Raw genomic sequence first — 20,848 nt, 5'->3', positions numbered from 1 at the left:
CTGTACTCCAAGGCTTAATTTGCCTGTTACTCTAGGTGTTTTTTGACTTCTTACTTTTGCATTCCAGTCCCCTATAATGAAAAGGACATCATTTTTGAGTGTTTGTTCTAGAAGGTCTTGTAAGTCTTCATAGGACCATTCAACTTCATCTTCTTTAGCATTACTGGTTGGGGCATAGACTTGGATTACCATGATATTGAATGTTTTGCCTTACAAATAAACAGAGGTCATTCTGTCATTTTTGAGATTGCATTCAAGTACTGCATTTGGACTCTTTTGTTGACCATGATGGCTACTCCATTTCTTCTAAGGGATTCCTGCCTGCAGTGGTAGATATAATGGTCATCTGAGTTAAATTCAGCCATTCCAGTCCATTTTAGTTCACTGATTCCTAGAATGTCAATGTTTACTCTTGCCATCTCCTGTTTGAACAGTTCCAATTTGCCTTGATTCATGGACCTAACATTCCAGGTTCCTATGCAATATTGCTCTTTACAGCATCGGACCTTGCTTCTATCACCAGTCACATTCACAACTGGGTGCTGTTTTTGCTTTGGCTCCATCCCTTCATTCTTCCTTATTTCTCCACTGCTCTCCAGTAGCATATTGGGCACCTACTAACCTGAGGAGTTCCCGTGCCTCATGAGATACTTAGTCTAATGCTCTGTCTCACAGGTTTCACCATGACAGGCAGTTTCCTCAGTTGTTGTTTTCTCAAATGTAATAAAACATACATTTTGCATATCAACAAAAAGTTCAGGGCAATCTTGTATGTTCACTTTAACAGTGTGATGATGGGTAGCTAAGGCATTTGTCCTAAAATAGTACCTGACCTTGTAAGTGCTATATATGTGTCAAGTTAAGAAAATATTAAGATAGTGAGTTATGGTTAAGGAACAACAGTGGTAGTTGTGGTGTATCAGGAAAAGGATGAAGGGTAAGGGCAAGAATTTATTTTTCCAATTCAGTCACTTGGACCCAGTGATTTATGTACACCTTACTTCTACCAGCAAACACTCTCATATGAAAGTGAAAATGAAACTTAATTCTAGTAAGTTTGATTCTGAAGTCTTGATATTGATGTGAAATCTTGTAAACATGGCAAAATGACATGATCCTGTTTGGGATATTTCTGCTTAGAAATGTGGTGGTTGTATTGAACAATAACCATATTTTGTCTGTGAAACCTTGAAGTCTAGAGCAATTTAATAAATAAAAGTAGAAGCAATACATGAATTCTTTCTCAGCATCAATAGTCTTCCTTTGCTTTAGGGTTTCAATCTTCAAGGCAAACCTCATCTACAGTGCAGACCCAGTCTGTCCAATAGAGTAGACACCAATTACACATGGCTGGTAGCTACCACACGGGACAGCACAAATATTAGAACAGTCCATCACTGCAGAAGATTCTATTATACCTGTAGTCAAGAGCACCATTCATTAGGGCTCAGTACTAGGTGGATCTAATTATTTCTAGATTTCTCTAACAGAGGCATTATAAAGATCAAAGAAAATGAGAAGGAAAGGCAGTGATTTTAATTTATTTTCATTGCTTAATGTTACATTTAAAAGAAGAATATTCACAATGATGCATCTGTTTCTCTATTATTTTTATTTACAGTTTGACTGCATGACAGGCAGGTGTTGGAGGAGGTCATGGAGAGGACATGACTGTTGCTGGACCTGTGAGCTGGACCTGGGCAGTCAGAGGCTTCTCTCTCCTCTGACCTTGAAATATTCTGCCCTTTGCTCCCACAGCTGAGTTGATTTCAAGGGGGAAGCACTGAGAGAACAATGAGTTGAGACTCTCGAAACTGAATGTGTGGCTGAACCCAGTTAAGGCTTTTGTCCAAACTCTTAAGATTTTGGCAGCAGTTGCGGGGAGCTCCTCATCTTGTACCACCAACACAAGCATTGTGTCCAAGTTCCCGTGCTTGTTAGAACTGCCACCTGCTAATCTGGAGTGGTCTTCTCTTTCTTCTCTCTCTCCTTAACCTCTGTGTATGGGGCCAGTTTGGGATTTCACCTGGGGAACTCCCAAGATTGGACACGAACCAAAGTTTCATCCTGAGGTACCTCTAGAGTACCTAGGACAAGATGATGGTGGATCCCAAGAGATTCACGTAGAATCTCCTCTGAAGATGAGTACAGTTTCAAAGAAGGTTACAGAGAATGAGTTACAAAGATTTTCCAGGATTCATGATGCATAACATCTACTCAGGTAACTCTCATCTCACAGGAGTTAAATATTCATTAGGTCAATAATCAGTGCTGCATTTCCAGGCCCATGGGGAAGAGTTAGCTTGCCCTGCTCCAGAAGGACTAGACAGAATGACCAGCAGGTGCATCTGTTTCCACATTCACTGCAGAGGTTCCTCAAGAGCTGATTATTTGGTATCTGGGACAAGAAGAAGGCAACAGTTATTTTCAGCATCTATCAAATGTTACAACATCCTAGAAAAGTAACTCATTTTATTTCCATTTTACACATTGGAAACAGGTTCATCAGGTTCAGATGACTTGCCTAAGGTCTCATAACTAGTAAATAAATCTAAGATTTGTTAAAAAAAAAAAAAAAGGAGGAGGTGGGTAATTTTTCTCTCCATACCACACAACCTCCCAAACAGCCCAAGCGATTTTTCCATAGGGATTCAGACCTCACTGTTCTGCTGCCAGTTACGTTATTTTGAGACATCTTGCATCAGTAAATTAGGATAAGTACCTTTCATGAGCTGAAGAGATCATACACGCGAGACTGTTTTCCTGCATCATCCTGCTCCCACCAGCGCTTAGCTCTAAGCCACAGGGAGTGCCAAGAGAGGCAGCTGTGTCGCTGATATCTGGTATGTTAACAGACACTTGCATAAAAAGATAACTCAGAAGTGCTGTTACTTCTCACTCTATCTGCCATTCCTAACTCACCTTTCTTTTCTAGGTTGCATATGAGTCATCCAAGTCCAGTGCTCAGAAAGCAACCTTGCTGCCCTTCCCTGGAGGTGACAGACCACATCTATGGCTGAGTTGAAGCAACAGCAAAGTAGGACAGCACAAAATCACGGAGACGTAGCAAACCAAGGTCATACGGCTCCCACTTGTCGGGCTCAGAAGCTCCATGAATGCTCACGTAGCACAGAGTGGCTACAGACATCACAGGGATGGAAGCTGCCTCCTCTCTGAAGCTTTTTTTTTTTTTTTTGATTCTGCTGTGGTGAGGACAACTTCGCAGGCCTAACAGCAAGCACCAGCTCCTTGGAGCACCATTGCAGTCCTTTGTAGCTCACGTTCTGGTTTTCGCACACTGAAATCATTTTATTTGAACCAGAATAAGACACCAGTTTCTTTTTAGGCATGAGAATGTCATAAGCATCAAAGTAAGTTAAAGATCCTTGGAAAATTTTCTTACAAGCCTAAGACTCAGGTTTTTTCTTTTCCCTCCTAGATTTTGAGCCCAGAACTCTACATGTATATTTCATAAAACATGATTTTCCTTCTTGACTGCTTCTGAAAGTTTGACTTCAATGAACTCCTGTAAAATTGCATAGCTCAATATTACCCACGCAGCATGTGTCTGAAAAATTTCTACTGAGTTGTAACAAGAGAAGATGTTGTATTATTCAGCAGCCACTAGCTTTGTGCAGTTAGAGAGAGACAGACGCAGAGGGTATGAAGTGCGTAAGTAAAACAAAAACTTATAATGTGTGTGAAAGCTAATTTGCTATATAGTAAATGCAATATGTTTTGATTCTATTGAAGCCAATTATGCAGTGTTTTGTGAAATCTTATTTGCAAAATGAATTTAAATTGTCTTAAAAGAGGGCTGACTGGAGGACTGTAAGCAGGGGTAGCGATACTTGACAGAATTCCAAGGAGCAGCCTGCAGTCAGCAAGGGTGAAAGCCACTGGTCCTGGCAGACTGGAGAAGGCAGTGGGTCAAGGAAAAATGAAGGGAGGCAGTGTGCTTGACTTATTTAAAGGTCAGAACGAAGCTGATGGTAGAACAGATTCTCAATATTTAATTCTCTCCCATCCCTAACCGTGACCAGCATCATTTTTGTTTGCTTTTTTGAATAGAAAAAGGAAGCCATTCTCTCTGCCTTTGCCACAGCCTGCAGTGGGATTCTTCCACACATTCTTCAGATATTTCCTAAGAGGCAAGGACCCCAGATCCCTCCTACCTGTCCTGACCTCGTGGTTACATATGTGACAGTCTAGCACTGCTGAGTCTGTCAAAGGACATCAGTGACACATGCTGGAGCACCAAGCATAGGGAAGTAAGAAATTTCAGACGTCTGAAAAGCATATAAATTGAGAGCACATTTGTATTAACCACTATTTAGTTTCTTTAGACAATGACTATTTCCAGCATACTCTATTCCAGTCATTTTGCGTCTCATCAGAGCCTCACATGTTGTGAAAGTTTGCCCAAGAGAAACATTCCACTGGACACTATTTTAAATGAAAGTACTAGAGGTCACAGAGCTCTGATTCACCATAAACCATATGCCCTCCTTGCAAGAATTTAGATGGTAAGGATTTATGTTTACAATTTACAAAAACAGTTTATGGATTTTTACCCAGTTGACATATTCAGGCTCAGCTATGTGGCAATCTGCATTTTAACTTTCTGTGATTAAAGCTAGTAAACAACTCAAATAGCCAAGGTCAGGTTAAGAACAACTGTTAAGTATATAACTATATCCATCCCTTTCTAGCAAGTGCTTAATGAGCTTTAGCTGAAAGTGAAAGTCTCTCAGTCATGTCCAGATCTTGGCAGTCCCATGGATTATACAGTCCACAGAATTCTCCAGGCCAGAATACTGGAGTGGGTAGTCTATCCCTTCTCCAGGGGATCTTCCCAACCCAGGGATTGAACCTAGGTCTCCCGCATTGCAGGTGGGTTCTCTACCAACTGAGCTATCAAGTAGTTCACATAACACCTCCTTCAAGAGATGCTCCATCAAGGACCTGTCCAAGTAGTAGGACCCAGCTCTTCTGGTTCCTCACTGGTGATCTGAAAGGTAGAGGCTTTCATTAAATGTTTGCCTAATGAGTGTATTGGGATTCCCAGGTGGCTCAGTGGTAAAGAATCTGCCTGCCAATGTAGGAGATGCAGGAAACACGGGTTCAGTCCTTGGGTTGGGAAGATCCTCTGGAGGAGGAAATGGCAACCCAGTCCAGTATTCTTGCCTAGAAAACTCCATGGACAGAACAGCCTGTCCATGCGGTTGCAAAGAGCTGGACATGATTGAGTGACTGAATACACACACAATGAGTGTATTTCCCAGCCTTTCCCTGAGAACTCAGCAGCTACTAAACCACCAATACTTACAACCAGGATTTCCTGAAGGGAGAGGCTTAAGGTGGTCACTTCCTGAATCAGAATCTCCATCAGTGTTCTTCTCGCTCTGGCATCACCTCTCCGAAACACCTCTTTACCTGGGACACAGCCCCAGAGAAACCTGCCTAACCTGGAGAATAGGCATCTCCGTGGTTAAAGTGGTGACTACTCTGCTTCTGGACTTGCTGAGCAAGAAGATGAGCTTGGAACTCTTCCAGTTCTCACCAAACCAGTGAGGGAATATTTCTGACCCCATCCAGCTTTTGTGCCTCATAGAAGGAGGTTGGGAGAGCACTGTGGAGACACTGTCCAAAGAGGCACGTCTTTGAGGAAGTCGTCTGGGAACCCTGCAGACAAGGAGGGTAGTGGAGAGACGGGTGGGGAGAGGTGTTCCTCTGGACACGGATGAAAAATGCTTTGGAGGCCACAGCCCAGAGATGGACCCACTGAAAAGCTGAGACTTAGTCAAAAGCTGATAGAATACTCCCTCTCCTTCATACTGTACCATCATACCATGTTGGTTCTTGTATAATAACAGTGGATTTAAGCTGAAAGGGCTGCAGGACAGAGTTCCTCTGAGTGGAGAGCGCAGGAAGGTCCAAGAACCTAGGCAGGAGACAAAAAGAAGGCCACTGGAGGGATCTAAAGCTTTTAAAATTTACAGCTACAGCAGATATCAAACACAGCCACACTCCTCATCAGATTAACACAAATTCTCGTACTAGGTCTATTTTCCTCAGCCTCTATTACATAAATAGCATGTCTAGCTTACAACCATGACAAGTCATGTCGAAGGCCAAAAGAGAAAGTCTGAAAAGACAAAACAATCATCAGAACCAGAAGCAGGCTGCAATTACCAGATTTATGAGATATTTATTAGCAGTATTAAATGTTAATGTTATCAGACCATTTACAATATCGAATTTAAAATAATTATGATTAGTATGTTAAAGATTCTAATGGAAAAAATAACATGCAAAAACTGATGTATAATATAAACAGAGAGATGGAAACACTAAGATAGAATTAAAAGCAAATGCTAGGAATAAAAAGAACAGTAACAGAAGCAAAGAATGCCTTTGATGGGCTCTTCAGTGGACTTGAGATTGCTGAGGAAAGAACGAGTCAACTTGAAATGGGTCAATAGTAATACCCCTAATTATAATGCAAAGAGAAAAAATAATGAAAATACAGAGCACTTCAGGCATCCTTAGGGCTTGTGCTTGTTATAGACCAGCTCACCTTGCATCCTACAAATATCCAGCTCCATTTGGCCTGTATTTAGTCCATTGTGTTCAGTGAAATCATGAAAATCCATAACAGTCACTTGGTCATGACATACTACCATTTATAGATATCATCGGTATTGATTTCCTCATAGATAAGAATATTTGTTACTATGTTCATGATGAATATTGATTTTATAGTTTTTTTTTGTAAAATCTTTGATTTTGATATCAGAGTAAGTCTCATAAAATAAATACAAAGTACCTTCTCCTCTTCTATTTTCTTTTAAGAGTCACGAAAGATGGATACAAGTCTTCCTTAAATTCTTAATTGAAATTTACCACTGAAAACAATTGGCTCTATAATTTTTTTGAGGAAAGGTTTTGGTAATTTCTTCCATAGATACATGGCTAACTGTAACTTTATCCAAACACTCTAAGATGTTGATTGAATGGAGCATCACTGGTCCTGGGTCTGACTTTCATATTCTCTGCTCCTGTGAGCATCAGTTTTGTTCTGAAACATAAATCTACTAGCTTCTGGGTTTCTCTGCCCAACATGCAATTTTAAAATTAAGAGGAAACAAAGAACAAAACAGGAGAGATACTTGAAGTAATAGCAGCCAGAAACCTTCCAAAATTAATAACAGACAACACAAGAGTGACCTGGGAAGCTCAGGACAAATACCCCAAACAAAACAGGAACACCTACAACATAGCCAAACAAAAGCAAGCCCACACTTAGGAACATCGTATTCAAACTGCAGAAAATCAGACAGAAAAAATCTTAAAAGAAGTAGGAGTGGATGGTGGGGAGGAATAAAACATGTATAGACAGAGATGAGAGTTACAGTATAACTTTTTCAGGGATCATGCAAATAAGGAGTGTGGTGAAAGGAAGTTTGGACTACCAGATTCTATGCTCATTGCCCCAAAACTCAACTTCATGTACACCTACTTTTAAGAAATATTTCTCATACTAAAATTTGAAAACCTAAAATTTGCTGTTACTATTAGTTTGTGACAGTCATGGATGCTATTTTTTGTCTATAAGGTGAAAATAAAAATAACCCTTCTCATTCGCAGAAAGTTGCTACTTTCTGTGAAATAAAGTAATAAAACATATGAACCCATTATCATTTGCTCAAATAGAACCTGCCATTTTGTGATGGCTATAATTAATTGAGGCATTTTTCTTATGAATAGCACGTGCTTTTGGTTACAAGTAAAATGCATTTTTTAAAACTAACAAAATTTTTGAGAAGAGATATAATAGTTCACAAAAGAAAAAAAAATCAGATTTAATTTGGGCATCAGGCATGGTTTGATACCAGCTCTATTTGCCTGTGGTGATTCTCTCAGCTCTGCTCGCCTCAGTATATTATCATCATTCTCAGGCCAGTTCTCCTCAAGATGGCAAAGTAGCTGCTGTAGTTTAAGGATTTGCATTCCTATCCTATATAAATCAGAAGGAGAGAGGCTATCTCCTCTACTGATATTCTCAGAAGAGGAATGCATTTTCTTTCTCATAATCCCCTCAGAAAACTTCTCTTAAGTTTTATGGAATAAATTGGCGATATGCCCTTTTGTGAATCAATTATTCTACCCCAAGGGATGCCATACATTGACTTGCTTAAGTCTGGGCTTCTGGTGACAAGGAGAATAGATCACCTTCATTAGGTCACAACTATCAAGGCCATTTCTAAAGCTGGATAAGGAGTCAACTGCATGTCAAGTATATTGTATTTTGTGTGTGTAGTATGTGTGCTCAGTCTCACAGTCATGTCCAGCTTTTTGCGACCCCATGGGCTGTAGCACATCAGACTCCTCTGTCCATGGGATTTTCCAGCAAGAATACGAGAGTGGGTTGTCATTTCCTCCTCCAGGGAATCTTCCTGTCCCACAGATGGAACCATATCTCTTGTGTCTCCTGCACTGCAGGCAGATTTTTTACTGCTGAGTCACTGTATATTGAGGGATATCGAAATAAAGATCTCAGCGCTCTTATGAAAGGAGATGAGCAAAACGGATGGAGGAAAGTTCAGTTCAGTTCAGTCGCTCAGTTGTGTCTGCCCCTTTGTGACCCCATGGATTGCAGGACTCCAGGTTTCCCTGTCCATCACCAACTCTCAGAACTTGTTCAAACTCATGTCCATTAAGCTGGTGATGCCATCCAACCATCTCATCCTCTGTCATCCCCTTCTCCTCCCGCCTTCAATCTTTCCCAGCAACAGGGTCTTTTTTGATGAGTCAGTTCTTCACATCAGGTGGCCAAAGTATTGGAGTTTCAGCTTTCACATCAGTCTTTCCAAAGAATATTCAGGATTGATTTCCTTTAGGATTGACTGGTTAATCTCCTCATAGTCCAAGGGACTCTCAAGAGTCTTCAATACCACAGTTCAAAAGCATCAATTCTTCAGCACTCAGCTTTCTTTATGGTCCAACTCTCACATCCACACGTGATCACTGGAAAAATCTTACCTTTGACTAGAGGGATCTTTGTCAGCAAAGTAACGTCTCTGCTTTTTAATGCTCTGTCTAGGTTTTTCATAGCTTTTCTTCCAAGGAGTAAGCGTCTTTCAATTTCGTAGCTGCCGTGACCGTCTGTAGTGATTTTGGAGGGAGGCAAAGAAAATAATGTCTGTCACTGTTTCCATTGTTTCCCATCCATTTGCCATGAAGTGATGGGACTGGATGCCATGATGTTCATTTTTTGAATGTTGAGTTTTAAGTCATTGTGTGTAATAGAGGAGGAAGGGGAAGTGAAAAGGAGGGAAGAGAGAACAAAGAAGATTCATAATCACAACGTAATTCTTCCAAAAGCTGCCTCCTATCTGATACAATAAGAAGCCTCAAGCTAAGCAGCAGCCATTAAAACTAAAGTTGTTTCATTTCACCAGTTCACTTCAACACATGCTAATTGAGCATTATTAGCGAATAAGTACTGCTGATTTGGGAGCACAGAGACTCTCAGTCTCCAGAAAGGGAAAGGAGTGAATAGAACAAAGGGCACTCTGGCGAGTCCTGTGATGAAGTTTTCCCTCTCCTTCTCTCATCTTCATCAAGAGGCTCTCTTGTTCTTCTTCACTTTCTGCCATAAGGGTGGTGTCATCTGCATATCCGAGGTTACTGATACTTCTCCCAGCAATCTTGATTCTAACTTGTGCTTCCTCCAGCCCAGCGTTTCTCATGATACTCTGCATAGAAGTTAAATAAGCAGGGTGACAATATGTGATCTTGAAGGACTCCTTTCCCAATTTTGAACCAGTCTGTTGTTCCATGTTTGGTTCTAACTTTGGCTTCTTGACCTGCATATAGATTTCTCATGAGGCAGGTCAGGTGGTCTGGTATTCCCATCTCTTGAAGAATTTCCCACAGTTTGTTGTGATCCACGCAGTCAAAGGATGGAGGGAAGCAAACCAACAAATGTCCACTACACTCATAAAAACACAGTTTAGTATTTTAATAATTCTGCCAGAGATTACACTGGATATGAGTATATATTGCTTTAGATGAGCCCAACTTCAGAACAAACGATTCTACAGAATTTCAAGAATTGTCTCAAATGTTACATTCCACAGAAAATAGAAATATTTTTATAGAATATATTATTTATAATATGTATTTCTATATAGAAATATTAGAATATTAAATACTATTTCTATATAGAAATATAAAAACTTATGGACCAACGAAGAGAATTATGAATTTTGTTGTTAAAAATATATAAGCGCCTAAAGATCCTTGGATAATTCGTACCAGAATTAAGTTTTCTATTGCAGATATAAGTCCTTCAGGAAAGAAATGTGAAGCCATTGGTGTAACCCTAAATAGCACTCACAAGGTTAGAGCAGATCAAGTATGCATATTCCAGTTACAAAAAAAATCTCTCTGAAGGATTTTAATGAATATGCAATAGAAAAAGTCCAGAACCACCTTATACAAAAATTTGTTTTCTTCCATAATTGGTTTAGACAGAGATTGCGTGGAGCAGTGGAGGAGAGGATGAGAAGAGGACAAAATAAGAGAAAATATGCAAAGCTATATTTTCTCCATGCTCAAGTGGGAGTAACCCCCGAACAAGCTCATCCCCTTCTTTCTATGAGCTTTGGGTATAGTGCAAGATCAGCAGGCCCCCGAGCCTGTGGCAGATCAGGTATTGCTACAGAACACTTTGCGTCACAGAGCTTGGTGGCCTTTGCTCTGTTCCCTCTGCCCTGAAGGAAACCCGACCCGACCAGTGTCGCCACTGCCCAGCTCTCCTTGGCTCCATCAGCACAGGCTCAAAGTTTCGGCTCAGGGATAAGCTTCTTCAGGGAGATCTCCAGGAGCCCAGGACCTTTCATCTGCTCCTTCTCCTTCCAGTCCCCTCATCACAGGACTCGCCAGAGTGCCATTTGTTCTATTCACTCCTTTCCCTTTCTGAAGACTGAGAGTCTCTGTGCTCCCAAATCAGCAGTACTTATTCGCTTAATAATGCTCAATTAGCATTTGTTGAAGTGAATTGGTGAAATGAAACAACTTTAGTTTTAATGGCTGCTGCTTAGTTTGAGGCTTCTTATTGTATCAGATAGGAGGCAGCTTTTGGAAGAATTATGTTGTGATTATGAATCTTCTTTGTTCTCTCTTCCCTCCCTTTCACTTCCCCTTCCTCCTCTATTACACACAATGACCATCAGAAAATTCCAAGTATACCTGAATACTGATATTTCACATGATTTGACCTTAGAGTTTTGGAAATAGATTGTTTCATTTGAGGCTCATATTAACTTAAAGCCTGAGAATTTTTGGCTGCATATTTTGGGGCTGGCACCTACTCATTAACCACTGTGCATTTTCTGAAGCATTTGAAATTTCTTAGTGAATACATGATTCGCATGCATTTGAATTGCAACTAGTGCCTAAGAGCCCAGTCTGCTTTGATTCAACTCCCAACTCAGCGTCTAACCAGTTGTATGACCTTGAGCAATTTACTTAATCTCTTGATGCTATTTCCTCATTTGAAACCGAGTTGTTGTGAAGATTTAATGAGATAATAAATACAGAGAATTTGGAATGCTTCTATGTGTGATAAGTGCTCAATAAACATGAGCTTATATTTCTATTATAAAGTAAAATAACTGACTCTACATAACACTCAAAGTGTCACAATTTTGAAATGATGCTTGCATATTATATTGTTATTTTTGCTGAAACTTGAGTCATTTGCATCTTCAGGCTTTTTCATATTCATATCTATTTCATCATGTTCTTTCCTCTATGCATGCCCTTATTAGATGGTTGATTAATTTTATTCATTCTTTCATGGGCAGGCTACATATCAAAGTCTTTGTTATAAGTTTTCTTTAGAGTGTAATCTCTCCCATATCTGCTTTCTCACTAGTACTTTGAGAGGTATTTTTACTAGCACTTTCCCAGCCCCTACCAAAACACAGATAAAGATTCAAAGAAGCCCTTGGTCAGAGAGTGAAAGAGGATTTGAAGGCATGCCAGCAAAGTCAGTCATGTCTGACTCTTTGCAACCCCCTGGACTGTAGCATACCAGATTCCTCTGTCCATGAAATTCTTTCTCCAGACCAGAATACTGGAATGGATAGTTATTCCCTTCTGCAAGGGATCTACCTGTCCCAGGGATTGAACCCAGGTCTCCTGCCTTGGTGGCTCAGATGGTAAAGAATCTGTATGCAATGCAGGAGACCCAGGTTTGATCCCTAGAGAAGGGAATGGCTACTCATTCCAGTATTCTTGAATGGAGAATCCCATGGACAGAAGAGCCTGTGTGGCTACAGTCCATGGGGTAGCAAAGTATTGGACACGACTGAGTGACTGACACTGCCACTTTTCAGCAAAGTCAGATACATACTGGCTCATTTAATCCATATAATAATCCTATGAATTAGGAAATATAGTTAGTCCCATTTTGGAAATGATGAAATTGAGGCAAAGAAGGATTAGGTAAATTGACTGAGGTCAAGCAGTTAAAAAATGGAAGAATTAGAAGTCAAATCCAAGTGTTTAGACTCTTGAGTCATATAAAAATCATTTAATCCCTTTCCTGGAAGAACTCATGATGCAGGCAAGAAAATAGACTTACCATGCATAAATGTGAAAATATAGACTAAAAAATGTGCTGAGTGGAAGGCATGGCCGGCCAATAGGCTGAAGGAGCAAAGAAATGCCCTTGGGCAGAGGCAGCCAGTCCCATTTTGAAGGATGAATGTATTTCCCAAGTGGAGAAAGCTATGAGACTCTGAGCTGCAGAAGCAAAGTGTGCAAAAACTTGCAGTGATGCCAGTGCAACTCTGTTTGAGGAGTTGCCTGGTTGGTTATACAGAAGGAGACATTCAAAGGAGTCATTTAGTGCAAAACTGGAATGATAGATTAGACTAAACTACCTTGTGCAAATGAGCTTCAGATTTTAGCCTGTAGGAAATGGTGGCATACAGGAAGTTTCAAAAGTATGAGAGAAGCATAATCAGATTTGTATTAAAAACAAACAAACAAACTTTCTGGGATTGCAGCAGAGTAAGGTATAAAGGTATAGGCCATAGGTAAGGATGGAGTGAGGTTATGAAACTGAGCATGAGCCTGCAGGGCCCTCCCAGGGACAGACCCCATCTATGCCCCTTGCTGCTTGTTTATAGAGAAAGCTATAGTCTCTAAGACCTTCTCTGAGTTACAAAGGGCAGACTCAAGCTATTAATAATTAGAGTGGTAGAAAATGCCAAAATAAAAGAAAGTGGTCAAGCAAGAAAGGTAATAATAGATTGAACAATAGTTCAGCCATAAAACAGGGTCAGAGGCCCCCCAGTTCTCCCTCAACAGATGTAGATAATGGTCTGAGGCATATCTTTGACTTGTTTTACAGAAACCAGGACCCTATGTGATAGAAATTGCTGACCACAAACATATAGACTCCAGGCTGATTGGAACCAGACGCTGATGATTAAGATACCCAAAACCTTACCCTATCACCTCAACAACCAATCAGAAAATGTCAATGAACTGATCATGTACTCTTCAACCTCACATTTAATGTTGCTTTTAAAAGTCTTTTCCCAGAGAAAAACAAATATCATATATTAATGTATATATAGAGAATCTAGAAAAATGGTACTGATGAACCTATTTGCGGGGTTGGAATGTGCATTCTGTACAAAGATGTACAGAATGGACTTGTGGACAAAGCAGGGAGAAGAGAGGGTAGGAAAAATTGAGAGAGTAGCTTTGATGTATGTACATTGCCATGTGTAACATAGATAGCTAGTGGGAAGCAGCTGTGTAATACAGGAAGCTCAGCTCGGGGCTCTGTGATGACCTAGAGGGGTGGGACTGGAGAAGGAGAGGGAGGGAACCTCAAGAGAGAGGGCATATATGTATACTTACAGCTGATTCATGTTGTTGTACAGCAGAAACCAACAGAACATTCTAAAGTAATTGTCCCCCAATTAAAAATAAAGAAATGAAATTAAAAAATAAAAACCTTTCCCAAAAGCCATGAAGACGTTCAGATCTTTTTAGCATTAGCTACTCATTCTCCTTACTTTGCACCCTGCAAATAAATGCTGTAATTTGCTTTACCATAACCTGGTGTCTGTAGACTGGCTTTGTTCCATATCAGGTGAGCAAATCTGAAATTGGTTCATTAACAACTAGAGGTTGCAGTCATCCAAATGAGAGATAATGAGGGTATAATTTAGGATAATGTCAATGGGCAATGGATTTTAAATATGTCATCTTGTTGATTAAGGCTCCTAATACTGACTTGTCAGTTTGAATTCTAATTCTGTCCTATGAAATGCTGACAGATATCAGCTATATGTCATCTACAAACTTGATATGTTGTCTCTGATGACTTCATTTGGATCAATAACCAAAATATGTAACAAAAGGAACAGGGTGACCTGTGTATAAAAATCATTTTCTAGTTTAGCATCAAACTCTTTTTCTCTCCATTGGGATACTTTGGAAAATAGACACAGAATCAACCAACTTTAGGGTTTCAAATTCACCCTGAAATGCTGCCTTTTTAGAGTCTCTGACCACAAGAGTATGCCCAGTGTTTTTCTGAAATGTCTGCAAACACCTTTTCTGCAGCCAAGTGTAAGGGTCAGGCTATGCCCAAGTTTCTTTTTGCTCCAGCATTGCTGAAATGATGCTTCTGGGGATGGCAATAATAAATCGGTCTACAATTACTTTCAGGGTCCTAATGTGAATTCTGTCTGGATCTGGATTCCTACCCTTAGATAAAGAAATTAAGTGCTGTCTCGTTATCACCTCAGTATTTTGAATTTTAAATACTTCTGATGAAATCTAGAAAAATGGTACTGATGAACCTCTTTGCAGGGCAGCAGAAGAGATGCAGACATAGAGAACAGACTTGTGACATGGTAGGGGGGAAGAGAGGGTGGGACAAACTGAGAAAGTAGCATCAAAACATGTATATCACCACATGCAAAATAGACAGCCAGTGGAAATTTGCTGTGTGATGTGGGTAGCTAGAACCTAGTGCTCTGTGACAACCTAGAGGGGTAGGATGGGGCAGGAGGTGGGAGCAAGATTCACTAGGGAAGGGATATATGTATCCCTATGGCTGATTCACGTTGATGTATGGCAGAAACCAACACGATATCATAAAACAATTATCCTCCAATTAAAAATAAATCAATTAAAAACATATTCTTGGATCATGTTAATTTGAAGGTCATTTTTGTCTAGTGGACAATTAAAAAGTAAAATGGTAATGAGTAATTTCTTTTCATCTTCGCAAAATAATGCAAAATAATTTTTTTCATCCATCAATTTTCTTTCAAAATTTCTGTTATCTCCTGAATTAGTTAAAGACTCTTATGGTTTGCAAGTGACAGAAATTCAACTCGAACTAGCTTAAGCCATTAGGGAGTTATCTTGTATTACCTGGAATGGCAAGGATAAAACTTATTAATATCCATGGTAACTGGGAACACAAAAAGCTAGGAACTAATGAAAAGCAATAGCTCTGACACTTCTATTTTACCAAGTGCCTCCTTTTTGGCAGTTAGAATTAAGAAAAGATAAAAATTTATCTCTGCTTTCATCTATCTTTTGAAAATGAATTGCCAGCAAGTAATGTGAACTATGGGCTTCCCTCATAGCTCAGTTGGTAAAGAATCTGCCTGCAATGTGAGAAACACCAGTTCAATTCCTCAGTTGGGAAGATCCTCTGGAGAAGGGATAGGCTACCCTCTCCAGTATTCTTGGGCTTCACTGTGGCTTAGCTGTTAAAGTTTTCACCTGCAATGCAGGAGACCTGGGTTTGATTCCTGGGTTGGGAAGATCCCCTGGAGAAGGGAAAGGCTCCCCACTGCAGTATTCTGGCCTGGAGAACTCCATGGATACAGTCCATGGTGTGGCAAAGAGTCGTTCAGGACTGAGCGACTTTCACTTCCACTTCATGTGAACTACTGTCAGGTGGACTATTCTAGATAGCTAGGTTATCACTGTCTACACCATCTTTATGGAATCCTGCCCCTTATCCATCCTCTTTTCTAACTGTAATCTCCAAACAGTGAGATTTTTCTCAGTGTCAGAAGTTATTGTGTAAGAAGACACATAGTGTAGTTCCCTATGGCAGAGAGCTAAGGGTGCATTGAGATTTGGCAAGCATCTTAAGGGTTAAAAAACTGGAATTTAGAGCCATATTAGCCTGAACTGGAGGCAGGATTTTATCATTTAGCGGGTATATGACTTTGGGCAAGGTTCCTAATGAATATCTGACTCAGCTTTCATATCTTTAAAATGAGGATAGTAATAATACTTTCTTCAGAGGATTTGTTGATTGCTAACTCTCTAAAAATACCACCAAAATAACCCACAGATTGAGCAGAGCCAAGTGATTTACCCACTGCAAGGGGAAAGAACACCACTTTGACTCAGTGGTCAACATCTGGGGAAGGATAAAGACAGATATTTATGTCTAGGGGTTATTGGTATTTCAATACCTTGGACCTGAGATTAGATGAAGTTCAAGTGTAGTTTTGAATTGGTGGACATAGGGAAGGGACGGTTTTGAAGTGCATTTTCATGAATAAACAGTAGTTTAGCAAGTAAGTAGTTTGCCCAATTGAGCAATCTATTGTTCTGAGAAGAGAGCTCCATTCCAACAAAAATTCTGTGACACTTATCCCTGTGTCCTATGATTCAGTTAAATTCTGATGTTACCTGGGGTCGTCACAGACCCTGCAGTTTAAAGGGCACAACACTGCCCCCGCTTCAGACACCAGCTGAAAGTCTCAGGTATCCCCAGTCTGCTTGTGCTTCTTCTGGGCTGGCTACAAATTTGGGATTCCCTGATGGCTCAGTGGGTAAAGAATGACTACAATGCAAGAGACAGGGAATGTGGGTTCGATCTCTGGGTCGGGAAGATCATCTGGAGGAGGTAATGGCAACCCATTCCGGTATTCTTGCCTGAAAACTCCCATGAAAAAAAAAAAAAAACTCCCATGGAAGGGAGCCTACTGGGATGTAGTCCATGGAGTTGCAAAGACTTGGACATGACTGAGAGACTAAGCACAGTACACACTCTTCTCCAACTCTACCTCAGGTTTGATAATGTAGTAGAATGACTCACAAGATGAAGAAAAACACTATACTTAATAATTGCCAGTATATTATAAAAGGAATGATTAAATAGCCAGATGAAGAAATCCTTATGGCAAGTTCTGGGGGAAGGAGATAGAATTTCCATGACTCTTTGGGTACTCCACGTCCCAACACACCAATGTGTTCACCAACCAGGAATTTCTCTTAACCTCATTGTTCCTGGGATTTTATATGGAGTTTCATGACATGGGTATGACTGAACAAATTTTTGGCCAGGTAATTGCACTCAATTTCTAGGCCCTAAGGAGAAAAGGAAAGACGTTTCCATTTGAATGCAGAGTTCCAAAGAATAGCAAGGAGAGATAAGAAAGCCTTCTTCAGCAATCAATGCAAAGAAATAGAGGAAAACAACAGAATGGGAAAGACTAGAGATCTCTTCAAGAACATTAGATACCAAGGGAACATTTCATGCAAAGATGGGCTCGATAAAGGACAGAAACGGTATGGACCTAACAGAAGCAGAAGATATTAAGAAGAGGTGGCAAGAATACACCGAACAACTGTACAAAAAAGATCTTCATGACCCAGTTAATCAAGACGCTGTGATCACTCACCTAGAGCCAGACATCCTGGACTATGAGTCAAGTGGGCCTTAGGAGGCATCACTACAAACAAAGCTAGTGGAGGTGATGGAATTCCAGTTGAGCTACTTCAAATCCTGAAAGATGATGCTGTGAAGGTGCTGCATTCAATATGCCAGCAAATTTGGAAAACTCAGCAGTGGCCAGGACTGGAAAAGTTCAGTTTTCATTCCAACCCCAAAGAAAGGCAGTGCCAAAAGAATGCTCAAACTACTGAACAATTGCACTCATCTCACATGCTAGTAAAGTAATGCTCAAAGTTCTCCAAGCCAGGCTTCAGCAGTACGTGAACTATGAACTTCCAGATGTTCAAGCTGGTTTTAGAAAAGGCAGAGGAACCAGAGATCAAATCGCCAACATCTGCTGGATCATCGAAAAAGCAACAGAGTTCCAGAAAAACATCTATTTCTGCTTTATTGACTATGCCAAAGCCTTTGACTGTGTGGATCACAACAATCTGTGGAAATTTCTGAAAGAGATGGGACTACCAGACAACCTGACCTACCTCTTGAGAAACCTGCATTCAGGTCAGGAAGCAACAGTTAGAAGTGGACATGGAACAACAGACTGGTTCCAAATAGGAAAAGGAGTACATCAAGGCTGTATATTGTCACCCTGCTTATTTAACTTCTGTGCAGAGTACATCATGAGAAACGCTGGACTGGATGAATCAAAGCTGAATCAAGATTGCCGGGAGAAATATATCAATAACCTCAAATATGCAGATGACACAATCCTCATGGTGAATGTGAAGAGGAACTAAAGAGCCTCTTGATGAAAGTGAAAGAGGAGAGTGAAAAAGTTGGCTTAAATCTCAACATTCAGAAAACTAAGATCATGGCATCTGGTCCCATCACTTTATGGGAAATACATGAAGAAACAGTGGAACCAGTGTCAGACTTTATTTTTTGGGGCTCCAAAATCATTGCAGATGGTGATTGCAGCTATGAAATTAAAAGATGCTTATTCCTTGGAAGGAAAGTTATGACCTAACCTAGATAGCATATTAAATAACAGAAACATTACTTTGCCAACAAAGGTCTGTCTAGTCAAGGCTATGGTTTTTCCAGTAGTCATGTATGGATGTGAGAGTTGGACTGTGAAGAAAGCTGAACGCTGAGGGATTGATGCTTTTGAACTGTGGTGTTGGAGAAAACTCTTGAGAGTCCCTTGGACTGCAAGGAGATCCAACCAGTCCATCCTAAGGAGACCAGTCCTGGGTGTTCATTGGAAGGACTGATGCTGATGGTGAAACTCCAGTACTTTGGCCACCTCATGTGGACAGTTGACTCATTGGAAAAGACTCAGATGCTGAGAGGGATCGGGGGCAAGAGGAGAAGGGGATGACAGAGGCTGAGATGGCTGGATGGCATCACTGACTCGATGCACATGAGTTTGGATGAACTCCGGGAGCTGGTGATGGACAAGCAGGCCTGGCATGCTGCGGTTCATGGGGTCGCAAAGAGTCGGACACAACTGAGAGAGTGAACTGAACTGAACTTACTGAATCGTCCCATAGAAGAAGTTTGGAGACAGAGTTGAATATTCTAACTGTTTCATCGTGTGGTTGGTTTCTTTGGTGACCAGCCCCCATCTTGAAGTTATTTTGAGCACCTCATAACCTCCTTAGTGTAAACTTCAGTACAGTTGAAAGAACTCATTATGGATAAAAAAAGAGACTCCTATAACTCATGGAATTCCAAGGGTTTTAGAAGCTCTTTGGGGCTTCCCTCGTAGCTCAGATGGTAAAGCATCTGCCTGCAATGCAGAGGACCTGGGTTTGATCCCTGAGTCGGGAAGATCCTCTGGAGAAGAAAATGGCAACCCACTCCAGTACTCTTGCCCGGAAAATTCCATGGATGGAAGAGCCTGGTAGGCTACAATCCATGGGATTTCAAAGAGCTGGACATGACTGAGCAACTTCACTGGTTTCAAGAAAGTGAGACTAAAAACGGGATATACTTTTTATTATACCATAAGGACTATGGAACCTGAGTAGGACCCTGTGGGTTTCCTGGGTACAAAAATCTTTCTGTATCCCCTGTATTTCATTTGCAAGAATCAGGCTTCATTCAGCTTCCAGGATGTTTCCTGAGTTTCAAAGGGCAAGTTCAAACAGTTGTTAATCAGGGAAGGGAGGGGATGTGGAGACAAGGGAGGAGCAGTCAAGAGAGCAAGTGCAGCCTTGGGGCAGGGTCCTGATCCCTTCTCAAGTGATATACATAACAATATATTTGATCTGGACATGACTGAGTGATTTCACTTTCTTTTTTACATAAAAAATATAAAAGATATTTCCTTTTTTACAAATGTTCTTAAAGGCATCTAGAATGGTTTGTCTTTTCCAGAGGGCTTTCAATTGACTTTGCCCAGATCCATCAGAGAAATCATTACCTATGGCAACTATAGTCACATGAAATGTATTTCTGCAATAATAGGACCTGGAAGTTGAAATAAGTCCTTGGTCCATGGGTTGCACAATGAGTGTTGTGTTAGAACATAAAAACAACAGTAATCTTGTACATCTCCATTAAGAGCTCTTGGGTAACAAGGTGCATTTTCAATGAGCAGTAATATTTTGAATAATCTTTTTTTTTTTTTTTCTAAACAGTGGTTCTCCAATAGTGGGCTTAAAATATTCAGTAAACTATGATACTTGAGATTTGTTGGATCCTTTAAAGTCTTTGTTTTGAACATTGTTAGTGTGGGTACAGAGCAACCTTTAGGTTAGAGCTAATGTAGCTATAGTACTAATGCAGTGCTTCTCTGTATTTTCTTCTTGATGCCTGTGTATTATGAGAACTTTCACTCTGACTAATGCCAGCACAAACTTTACGATCCTACATGAACCCCTAGAATTGTTCTCAAATTACATATCACCCAGTACTTTTGTATGCCTTGTCCTTGATTTGTTTTTTCCTTTAGGACTTGTTACTATCTCAAATTATATACTTATCGAAATTTTACTGTTATTCCTTTCTGTGTATGCTCTGTTAGGAGAAAGAATTTTGTGTGTGTTATTCACTATTATTTAACTAGCTTTCAGAATAAAGTTTGACTCA

The 20,848-nt window shown here is 40.3% G+C and overlaps 1 long non-coding RNA gene across 1 annotated transcript in view; it reads left to right on the top strand.

The window, feature by feature from the left end:
- Nucleotides 1–2,578, top strand: part of LOC138421067 (uncharacterized) — a 30,474-nt gene extending 27,896 nt beyond the window's left edge. The window contains exon 3 of the long non-coding RNA XR_011249403.1: nucleotides 1,622–2,578. This is a non-coding gene — a long non-coding RNA (uncharacterized lncRNA). The remainder of the gene's footprint in view (nucleotides 1–1,621) is intronic.
- Nucleotides 2,579–20,848: the final 18,270 nt, after the last annotated feature.

This window comes from Ovis canadensis, chromosome 15, assembly GCF_042477335.2.
Source record: "Ovis canadensis isolate MfBH-ARS-UI-01 breed Bighorn chromosome 15, ARS-UI_OviCan_v2, whole genome shotgun sequence".
In the NCBI taxonomy this organism is placed as follows: Eukaryota; Metazoa; Chordata; class Mammalia; order Artiodactyla; family Bovidae; genus Ovis; species Ovis canadensis.
This window is presented reverse-complemented; position numbering and strand designations above follow the sequence as displayed.